This window comes from Lissotriton helveticus, chromosome 8, assembly GCF_964261635.1.
Source record: "Lissotriton helveticus chromosome 8, aLisHel1.1, whole genome shotgun sequence".
Taxonomy (NCBI): Eukaryota; Metazoa; Chordata; class Amphibia; order Caudata; family Salamandridae; genus Lissotriton; species Lissotriton helveticus.
Genome location: NC_136069.1, coordinates 1,540,462,969 through 1,540,472,968, shown reverse-complemented (window position 1 = coordinate 1,540,472,968; position 10,000 = coordinate 1,540,462,969).

Here is a 10,000-nt window from a genome sequence, read left to right as displayed (position 1 = left end):
ACCCGGGGCTTGAACTCCATCTGGCCAGGCCCCGAGGGTGCTGGTACCCCTCCGTCCAGCAATCCGGCCGGGGTCCGGGGCGCCCGGGACGGAGGGTCCACCGGGGGCCCAGGGGAGGCTCTCCCCGGCCCGGCCTAGGGTTCGGAAAGCCGGGACTGGGGCCGGGGACCGGGCCTGGGGCTTGAGCCCCGTCCGGCAGGGCCCAGTGGTGCGGGAATCCCCCCTCCGTCCTGCAAGCCGGCCGGGGGTCGGAGGCGCCCGGGATGGAGGGTCCATCAGGGCCCGGGGAGGCCTGAAGCCCCGGAGCCCTGCAGCCCCAGAGACCTGCAGCTTTGCAGCCCCCGGAACCCTGCAGCCCCAGAGCCCTGCAGCTCCGGGGCAGGCAGATTGGCGTCATTTTGGTCCCGGCCATCTGGTCGCCCCTCTCGCCTCGGCCATCTGGTCGCCCTGGAAGTCATGATGAGGTGCCATTCGCCTCCCGGATCCCAGCCAGGGCTCCAGGAGGTCGGGTACTTTCGCGCCTTGGGTCCCCTCTGTCACCTCGTGTGCACAGATTGCAAGAAAGTCAGGTAATTTCCCTCCGGATTACTAGGGACAGGGTACGCCCGGACACCCCTCCAAGGTTGGTGGTTCTCTGCTAGGGGGACCAGATGGGCTATGCCTGGGTAACACCTCCCTAGGCCACCCGGGGCTTCCTTCCTCCAGGCCAACGGCTTGTCAAATTGCCCAGGACGGGCTCCATGGCTCTTGGGCAGTCGTCCCCCGGGCGTCCGGGGCTCCATCCCTGCCGACGGCATGGAAAAGTGCCCGGGACGGGCTCCATACGTCCCGGGCAGTCCTCCCCCGGGCGTCCGGGGCACCCATCTCCAGGAGGCCAACAGCATGGCAAAGTACCCGGGACGGGCTCCATGGGTCCCGGGCAGTCCTCCCCCAGGCATCCGGGGCTTCCATCTCCAGGCCAACGGCAGGTCAAAGTGCCCAGGACGGGCTCCACGGGTCCCTGGCAGTCCTCCCCCACCGGGCGTCCGGGGCTCCCTTCCCCAGGCCAACGGCATGCCAGAGTGCCCAGGACGGGCTCCACGAGTCCCGGGCGTCCGGGGCTCCCTTCCCCGGGACACCGGCTTGTCAGAGTGCCCATGACGGGCTCCACGGGTCCCGGGTATCTGGGACTCCCTTCCCTGGGCCAACGGCATGCCGGAGTTCCCATTACAGGCTCCACGGGTCCCGGGCGTCCGGGGCTCCCTTCCCCGGTCCGACGGCTTGTCAGAGTGCCCAGGACGGGCTCCACGGCTCCCGGGCGTCCGGGGTTCCCTTCCCCGGGTCAGCGGCATGTCAGAGTGCCCAGGACGAGTTCCACGGGTCCCGGGCAGTCCTCCCCCGGGCGTCCGGGGCTCCCTTCCCCGGGCCGTCGGCAGGTCAGAGTGCCCAGGACGGGCTCCATGGGTCCCGGACAGTCCTCCCCCCGGGCGTCCGGGGCTCCCTTCCCCGGGCAGACGGCAGGTCAGAGTGCCCAGGACGGGCTCCACGGGTCCCGGGCAGTCCTCCCCCCGGGCGTCCGGCGCTCCCTTCTCCAGGCCGATGGCAGGTCAGAGTGACCAGGACGGGCTCCACGGGTCCCGGGCAGTCCTCTCCCGGGCGTACGTGGTTGTCCGACAGATTCGGGCAGATGTGCTTTTACGAACCGGATCGGAATCGGCCCAAATAATAATAATAATAATAATAATCCACATTTGTAAGGCGCACAATCACCCGTAAGGGTCTCTAGGCGCTAGGGGCCGTTGGGAAGATTAAGCAAGCTATTGCCCAGAGTCACATGGTGCTGGGCTAATCTGCCGCCGGTGCCGGGGATCGAACCGTGATCCCCAGATTCCGGAGTCAGCCGCCCTAGCCGCGGCGCCAGCTATTTCCCAGAGTCACGTGGTGCTGGGCTAATCTGCGGCCGGTGCCGGGGATCGAACCCTGATCTCTGGGATGCTCGAGGGTTACTACGCGCTCTACAAAAACCTTAAATAAAAAAATCTCCAGATTCCGGAGTCAGCCGCCCTAGCCGCGGCGACAGCTATTTCCCAGAGTCACCTGGTGCTGGGCTAATCTGCGGCCGGTGCCGGGGATCGAACCGTGATCTCCAGATTCCGGAGTCAGCCTCCCTAGCCGCGGCGCCAGCTATTTCCCAGAGTCACGTGGTGCTGGGCTAATCTGCGGCCGGTGCCGGGGATCGAACCCTGATCTCTGGGATGCTCGAGGGTTACTACGCGCTCTACAAAAACCTTAAATAAAAAAATCTCCAGATTCCGGAGTCAGCCGCCCTAGCCGCGGCGCCAGCTATTTCCCAGAGTCACCTGGTGCTGGGCTAATCTGCCGCCGGTGCCGGGGATCGAACCGTGATCCCCAGATGGGGATATCCCAAAAATCTGGCATGGATACGGCCCGCCAGGACTGGTTTGGGCACCCCTGATATAGAGGCAGTCAACGCGAAATCTGCTGGGTTCAATTCCGATCCGTGTCAGAAGGACCGTAGGGCTTGGGAGTCCGTACAACAGGGGTGCCCAAACCTGTCCTGGCGGGCCGTATCCATGCCAGATTTTTGGGATATCCCCATCTGGTGATCACGGTTCGATCCCCGGCGCCGGCGGCAGATCAGAGTGCCCAGGACGGGGTCCATGTGACCCGGGCAGTCCTATCCCCTGGGTGTACGTGGTTGTCCGACATGTCGGTCGTATTTGCTTTTACGTACCGGATCGGAATCGGCCCCCATAAAATCGTACGTAAAGTATATAGCAAATCAACCTGAAATCTGCTGGGTCAGAAAGGGCTCGATTCCGATCCGTGTCGGAAGGTTAGGAGTCCGTACGAATTTGTCGGGACGGCATGGCAGAGTGCCCGGGATGGGCTCCATGGCTCTTGGGCAGTCGTCCCCCGGGCGTCCGGGGCTCCATCCAGGCCGACGGCATGGCAGAGTGCCCGGGACGGGCTCCATGCGTCCCGGGCATTCGTCCCCCGGGCGTCCGGGGCTCCATCCAGGCCGGCGGCAAGGCAGTGTGCCCGGGTCGGGCTCCATGCGTCCCGGGCATTCGTCCCCCGGGCGCCTGAAACTGCTGGGTCAGAGAGGGCTCGATTCCGATCCGTGTCGTAAGGTTAGGAGTCCGTACGAATTTGTCGGGACGGCATGGCAGAGTGCCCGGGACGGGCTCCATGCGTCCCGGGCATTCGTCCCCCGGGCGTCCGGGGCTACATCCAGGCTGACGGTATGGCAGAGTGCCCGGGTCGGGCTCCATGGTTTTCACGGTGGTCCTCCCCTGGGTGTCAGGGGGCTCCTGGCCGACGGCATGGAAAAGTACCCAGGACGGGCTCCATGCGTCCCGGGCATTTGTCCCCCGGGCGTCCGGGGCTCCATCCAGGCCGACGGCATGGCAGAGTGCCCGGGTCGGGCTCCATGGTTTCCAGGGTGGTCCTCCCCAGGGTGTCGGGGCGCTCCATGCCGAAGGCATGGAAAAGTGCCCAGGACGGGCTCCATGCATCCCGGGCATTTGTCCCCCGGGCGTCCGGGGCTCCATCCAGGCCGACGGCATGGCAGAGTGCCCGGGTCGGGCTCCATGGCTTTCACGGTGGTCCTCCCCTGGGTGTCTGGGGGCTCCAGGCCGAAGGCATGGAAAAGTTCCCAGGATGGGCTCCATGCATCCCGGGCATGGGCACGGGGACGGGGACAGGGTCGGGAGAGTCCAGGCGGCTTCACTTCCGTGTCCAGCCATCTGATCGCCCAGATTCCCTCGGCCATCTGGTCGCCCGGATCCCCTCGGGCATCTGGTCGCCCGCAACGCTTTCCTATGGGGCGACCAGATGGCCGAACTTCCCTGGAAGTCCCGATGAGGTGCCATTCGCCGCCCGGATCCCAGCGAGGGCTCCAGGAGGTTGGGTACATTCGCGCCTTGGGTCCCCTCTGTCACCTCGCGTGCACAGATTACAAGAAAAGGGGGTAATTTTCCTCCGGATTACTAGGGAGAAGGGTACGCCCGGACACCCCTCCGAGGCTGGTGGTTCTCTGCCATGGGGACCAGATGGGCTATGCCTGGGCAACACCTCCCTAGGCCACCCGGGGCTTCCTTCCTCCAGGCCAACTGCATGTCAAATTGCCCAGGACGGGCTCCATGGCTCCTGGGCAGTCGTCCCCCGGGCGTCCGGGGCTCCATCCAGGCTGACGGCATTGAAAAGTGCCCAGGACGGGCTCCATGCGTCCCGGGCATTCGTCCCCTGGGCGTCCGGGGCTCCATCTAGGCTGACGGTATGGCAGAGTGCCCGGGTCGGGCTCCATGGTTTTCACGGTGGTCCTCCCCTGGGTGTCTGGGGGCTCCAGGCCGAAGGCATGGAAAAGTGCCCAGGACGGGCTCCATGCGTCCCGGGCATTCGTCCCCCGGGCGTCCGGGGCACCCATCTCCATGAGGCCAACGGCATTGGCAAAGTACCCAGGACGGGCTCCATGGGTCCCGGGCAGACCTCCCCCCGGGCGTCCGGGGCTCCCACCTCCAGGCCGACGGAATGTCAAAGTACCCAGGACGGGCTCCATGGGTCCCGGGCAGCTTCCCCCGGGGCGTCCGGGGCACCCACCTCCAGGCCGACGGCATGTCAAAGTACCCAGGACGGGCTCCACGGGTCCCGGGCATTCCTCCCCCAGGTCGTCCGGGCCCTAGAGCTCCGGTGGTCCAACCTGCGCCTGAGGCCCAGCCGGGGTCCAAGAGCCCTGCCTTGCGTGGGCAGGCAGTCAGGAACCCTACCGCGAAGGCTTGGGATGGATGGGGAGCTGGGAGTCCTTTCGATCCCGGCCCTCTGGTCGCCCGCGATGCTTTCCAATGGGGCGACCAGATGGCCGGGCTTCCCTGGAAGTCCCGATGAGGTGCCATTCGGCTCCTGGATCCCAGCTAGGGCTCCATGAGGTCGGGTTCTTTTACGCCTTGGGTCCCCTCTGTCACCTCGCGTGCACGGATTGCAAGAAAGGGGGGTAATTTCCCTCCGGATTACTAGGGGCAGGGTACGCCCGGACACCTCTCCAGGGCTGGTGGTTCTCTGCCCGGGGGACCAGATGAGATATGCCTGGGCAACACCTCCCCCGGGCGTCTGGGGGCTCCATTCTCCGGGCCAACGGCATGGCTCAATGCCCAGGACGGGCTCCACGTGTCCCGGACAGACCTCCCCTGGGCGTCCGGGGCACCCATCTCCATGAGGCCAACGGGATGGCAAAGTACCCGGGAAGGGCTCCACGGGTCCCGGGCAGCCTTCCCCCGGGCGTCCGGGGCTCCCACCTTTAGGCCGACGGCATGTCACACTGCCCAGGACGGGCTCCATGGGCCCCGGACAGACCTCCCCCGGGCGTCCGGGGCACCCATCTCCAGGAGGCCAACGGGATGGCAAAGTACCCGGGAAGGGCTTCACGGGTCCCGGGCAGCCTTCCCCCGGGCGTCCGGGGCTCCCACCTCCAGGCCGACGGCATGTCACAGTGCCCAGGACGGGACCCATGGGCCCCGGACAGCCCTCCCCCTGGGCGTTCGGGGCACATATCTCCAGGAGGCCAACGGCGTTGCAAAGTACCCGGAAAGGACTCCACGGGTACCGGGCAGTCCTCCCCCCGGGCGTCCGGGGCACCCATCTCCATGAGGCCAACGGCATTGGCAAAGTACCCGGGAGGGGCTCCACGGGTCCCGGGCAGGCCTCCCCCGGGCGTCCAGGGCACCCACCTCAAGGCCGACGGCATGTAAAAGTGCCCAGGACGGGCTCCATGGGTCCCGGGCAGCCCACCCCCGGGCATCCGGGGCACCCATCTCCAGGAGGCCAACGGCGTTGCAAAGTACCCGGGAAGGGCTCCACGGGTACCGGGCAGTCCTCCCCCGGGCGTCCGGGGGCTCCCTTCTCCAGGCCGACGGCATGGTTCAATGCCCAGGACGGGACGTCAAGTGGCCAGGACGGGCTCCATGCGTCCCGGGCATTCGTCCCGGGACGGGGACGGGGTGGGGAAGAGTCCAGGCGGCTTCACCTCCATGCCCAGCCATCTGGTCGCCCGGATTCCCTCGGCCATCTGGTCGCCCGGATCCCCTCGGGCATCTGGTCGCCCGCAACGCTTTCCTATGGGGGGGGACCAGATGGCCGAACTTCCCTGGAAGTCTTAATGAGGTGCCATTCGCCTCCCGGATCCCAGCGAGGGCTCCATGAGGTCGGGTTCTTTCACGCCTTGGGTCCCCTCTGTCACCTCGCGTGCACAGATTGCAAGAAAGGGGGGTAATTTGCCTCCGGATTACTATGGGGCAGGGTATGCCCGGACACCCCTCCAGGGTTGGTGGTTCTCTGCCATGGGGACCAGATGGGATATGCCTGGGCAACACCTCCCTAGGCCACCCGGAGCTTCCTTCCTCCAGGCCAACTGCATGTCAAATTGCCCAGGACGGGCTCCATGGCTCTTGGGCAGTCGTCCCCCGGGCGTCCGGTGCTCCATCCAGGCCGACGGCATGGCAGAGTGCCCGGGACAGGCTCCATGCGTCCCGGGCCTTCGCCCCCCCGGGCGTCCGGGGCTCCATCCAGGCTGACGGCATGGCAGAGTGCCCAGGACGGGCTCCACGGGCCCCGGTCATCCGGGGCACCCTTCCCCGGGCCAGCGGCATGTCAGAGTGCCCAGGACCAGTTCCACGGGTCCCGGGCAGTCCTCCCCCGGGCGTCCGGGGCTCCCTTCCCCGGGCCAAAGCATTTCAGAGTGCCCAGGACGGGCTCCACGGGTTCCGGGCGTCCAGGTCTCCCTTCCCCGGGCCAACGGCTTGTCAAAGTGCCCAGGACGGGCTCCACGGGCCCCGGGCGTCCGGGGCACCCTTCCCCGGGCCAGCGGCATGTCAGAGTGCCCAGGACGAGTTCCACGGGTCCCGGGCAGTCCTCCCCCCCGGGTGTCCGGGGCTCCCTTCCCCGGGCCAAAGCATTTCAGAGTGCCCAGGACGGGCTCCACGGGTCCCGGACGTCCGGGGCTCCCTTCCCCGGGCCAACGGCATACAGGAGTGCCCAGGACGGGCTCCACGGGTCCCGGACGTCCGGGGCTCCCTTCCCCGGGCCAACGGCATACAGGAGTGCCCAGGACGGGCTCCACAGGTCCCGGTCGTCTGGGGCTCCCTTCCCCGGGCCAACGGCTTGTCAGAGTGCCAAGGACGGGCTCCACGGGTCCCGGTCGTCTGGGGTCCCTCCCCTGGGCCAACAGCAGGTCAGAGTGCCCAGGACGGGCTCCACGGGTCCCGGGCAGCCCACCCCCCGGGCGTTCGGGGCACCCATCTCCAGGAGGCCAACGGCGTTGCAAAGTACCCGGGAAGGGCTCCACGGGTACCGGGCAGTCCGCCCCCGGGCGTCCGGAGCTCCCTTCTCCAGGCCAACGGCATGGTTCAATGCCCAGGACGGGCTCCATGTGTCCCAGACAGACCTCCCCCGGGCGTCCGGGGCACCCATCTCCAGGCCAACGGCATGGCTCAATGCCCAGGACGGGCTCCATGGGTCCGGGGAGGCGTCCCATGCGCCTCCGGGCTTGGGAGCCCCAGCTGGGTCCAGGGGCCCGGGCGGGCCCCGGGTCGGGTGCTCCGGCCCTGGTCCCTGTCTCCCAGCCTACCGCACTGCCAAGGGCCCGGGAAGGGGTGCCGTTGTTCCCGGGGAGCCTCCCCTTGCTTGGCTGGGTTCAGGAGCAGTGGCTAGGGCCCCTGAGGGCCCGGGGAGGGCGGCCTCCCCACCCCGGGCTCTGTCCTTGGTCCTGCTGCATGGCAGGGTGCCCGGGACGGGGTCCGGAGGGACCGGGGAGGCGTCCCATGCACCTCCGGGCTTGGGAGCCCCGGCTGGGTCCAGGGGCCCGGCCGGGCCCCGGGTCGGGTGCTCCGGCCCAGGGCCCTGTCTCCCAGCCTGCCGCACTGCCAATGGCCCGGGAAGGGGTTCCGATGTGCCCGGGGAGCCTCCCCTTGCTTGGCTGGGTTCAGGAGCAGTGGCTAGGGCCCCTGAGGGCCCGGGGAGGGCGGCCTCCCCACCCCGGGCTCTGTCCTTGGTCCTGCTGCGTGGCAGGGTGCCCGGAACGGGGTCCGGAGGGACCGGGGAGGCGTCCCATGCACCTCCGGGCTTGGGAGCCCCGGCTGCGTCCAGGGGCCCGGCCGGGCCCCGGGTCGGGTGCTCCGGCCCTGGGCCCTGTCTCCCAGCCTGCCGCACTGCCAAGGGCCCGGGAAGGGGTTCCGATGTGCCCGGGGAGCCTCCCCTTGCTTGGCTGGGTTCAGGAGCAGTGGCTAGGGCCCCTGAGGGCCCGGGGAGGGCGGCCTCCCCACCCCGGGCTCTGTCCTTGGTCCTGCTGCGTGGCAGGGTGCCCGGGACGGGGTCTGGAGGGACCGGGGAGGCGTCCCATGCGCCTCCGGGCTTGGGAGCCCCGGCTGGGTCCAGGGGCCCGGGCGGGCCCCGGGTCGGGTGCTCCGGCCCTGGGCCCTGTCTCCCAGCCTGCCGCACAGCCAAGGGCCCGGGAAGGGGTTCCGATGTGCCCGGGGAGCCTCCCCTTGCTTGGCTGGGTTCAGGAGCAGTGGCTAGGGCCCCTGAGGGCCCGGGGAGGGCGGCCTCCCCACCCCGGGCTCTGTCCTTGGTCCTGCTGCGTGGCAGGGTGCCCGGGACGGGGTCCGGAGGGACCGGGGAGGCGTCCCATGCGCCTCCGGGCTTGGGAGCCCCGGCTGGGTCCAGGGGCCCGGGCGGGCCCCGGGTCGGGTGCTCAGGCCCTGGGCCCTGTCTCCCAGCCTGCCGCACTGCCAAGGGCCCGGAAAGGGGTTCCGATGTGCCCGGGGAGCCTCCCCTTGCTTGTCTGTGTTCAGGAGCTCCATCCGGGGCCCCTGAGGGCCCCGGGGAGGGTGGCCTCCCCACCCCGGGCTCCGTCCTGGGTCCTGCCGCGGGGCAGGGTGCCCGGGACGGGGTCCGGCGGGCCCGGGGAGGCTTCCCCTGTGCCTCCGGGCCTGGGAGCCCCGGCTGGGTCCAGGGGCCCGGTCGGGGCCCCGGGTCGGGCGCTCCGGCCCTGGGCCCGGTCCCCCGGGCTGCCGCTCCACCCAGGGCCCAGGACAGGGGTCCGTCGGTCCCTTGCAGGCCTCCCCTGCTTGTCAAGGTGTAAGCGGGCCCCGGGTCGGAGGGCCCGCCGGCCCCTGGCAGCCTCCATGGCTGTGGCCCGGCTGGGGCCCCGGGCCTCCGGCCCGCCATGCCCCGGGCGCCCGCTCCCTCCTTCGTGGGGGCACGGGGCGACCGGATGGCGTCCCTTTCGTGCCCGGCCATCTGGTCGCCCGGATCCCCTCGGCCATCTGGTCTCCCGGATCCCCTCGGCCATCTGGTCTCCAGGATCCCCTCGGCCATCTGGTCTCCCGGATCGCCTCGGCCATCTGGTCGCCCGCAATGCTTTCCAATGGGGGCGACCAGATGGCCGAACTTCCCTGGAAGTCCCGATGAGGTGCCATTTGCCTCCCGGATCCCAGCGAGGGCTCCAGGAGGTCGGGTACTTTTGCGCCTTGGGTCCCCTCTGTCACCTCTAGTGCACGGATTACAAGAAAGGGGGGTAATTTTCCTCCGGATTACTAGGGAGAGGGTCAGTCAGACCTCCGTGTGGTCTGGCGATTCTGAATCAGGGGAAGGCAGGACCCGGGCCCTCCCGCCGGGGCCCCCAGGGGCCTGGGTACGCACCTGCTGCTTAGCCCCCTTGCCGATGGGCCTTTTCCTCCGAGTTTGCTCAGGCAGGTCCCCGCGAGGTCTGGCCATGCTGAGACGGGGCCAGGCAGCACCCGGGCCCGCCCGCCGGGGCCCCCAGGGGCCCGGGAATGCACCTGCCTCTCAGCCCTTTCCCGATGGTCCTTTTTCTCCGAGTTTTTTTCCACAGTCTGACCTCCGATAGGTCCGGCGGTTCCGAATCAGGGGAAGGCAGGACCCGGGCCCGCCCGCCGGGGCCCCCAGGGGCCCGGGTACGCACCTGCCGCTCAGCCCCCTTGCCGAT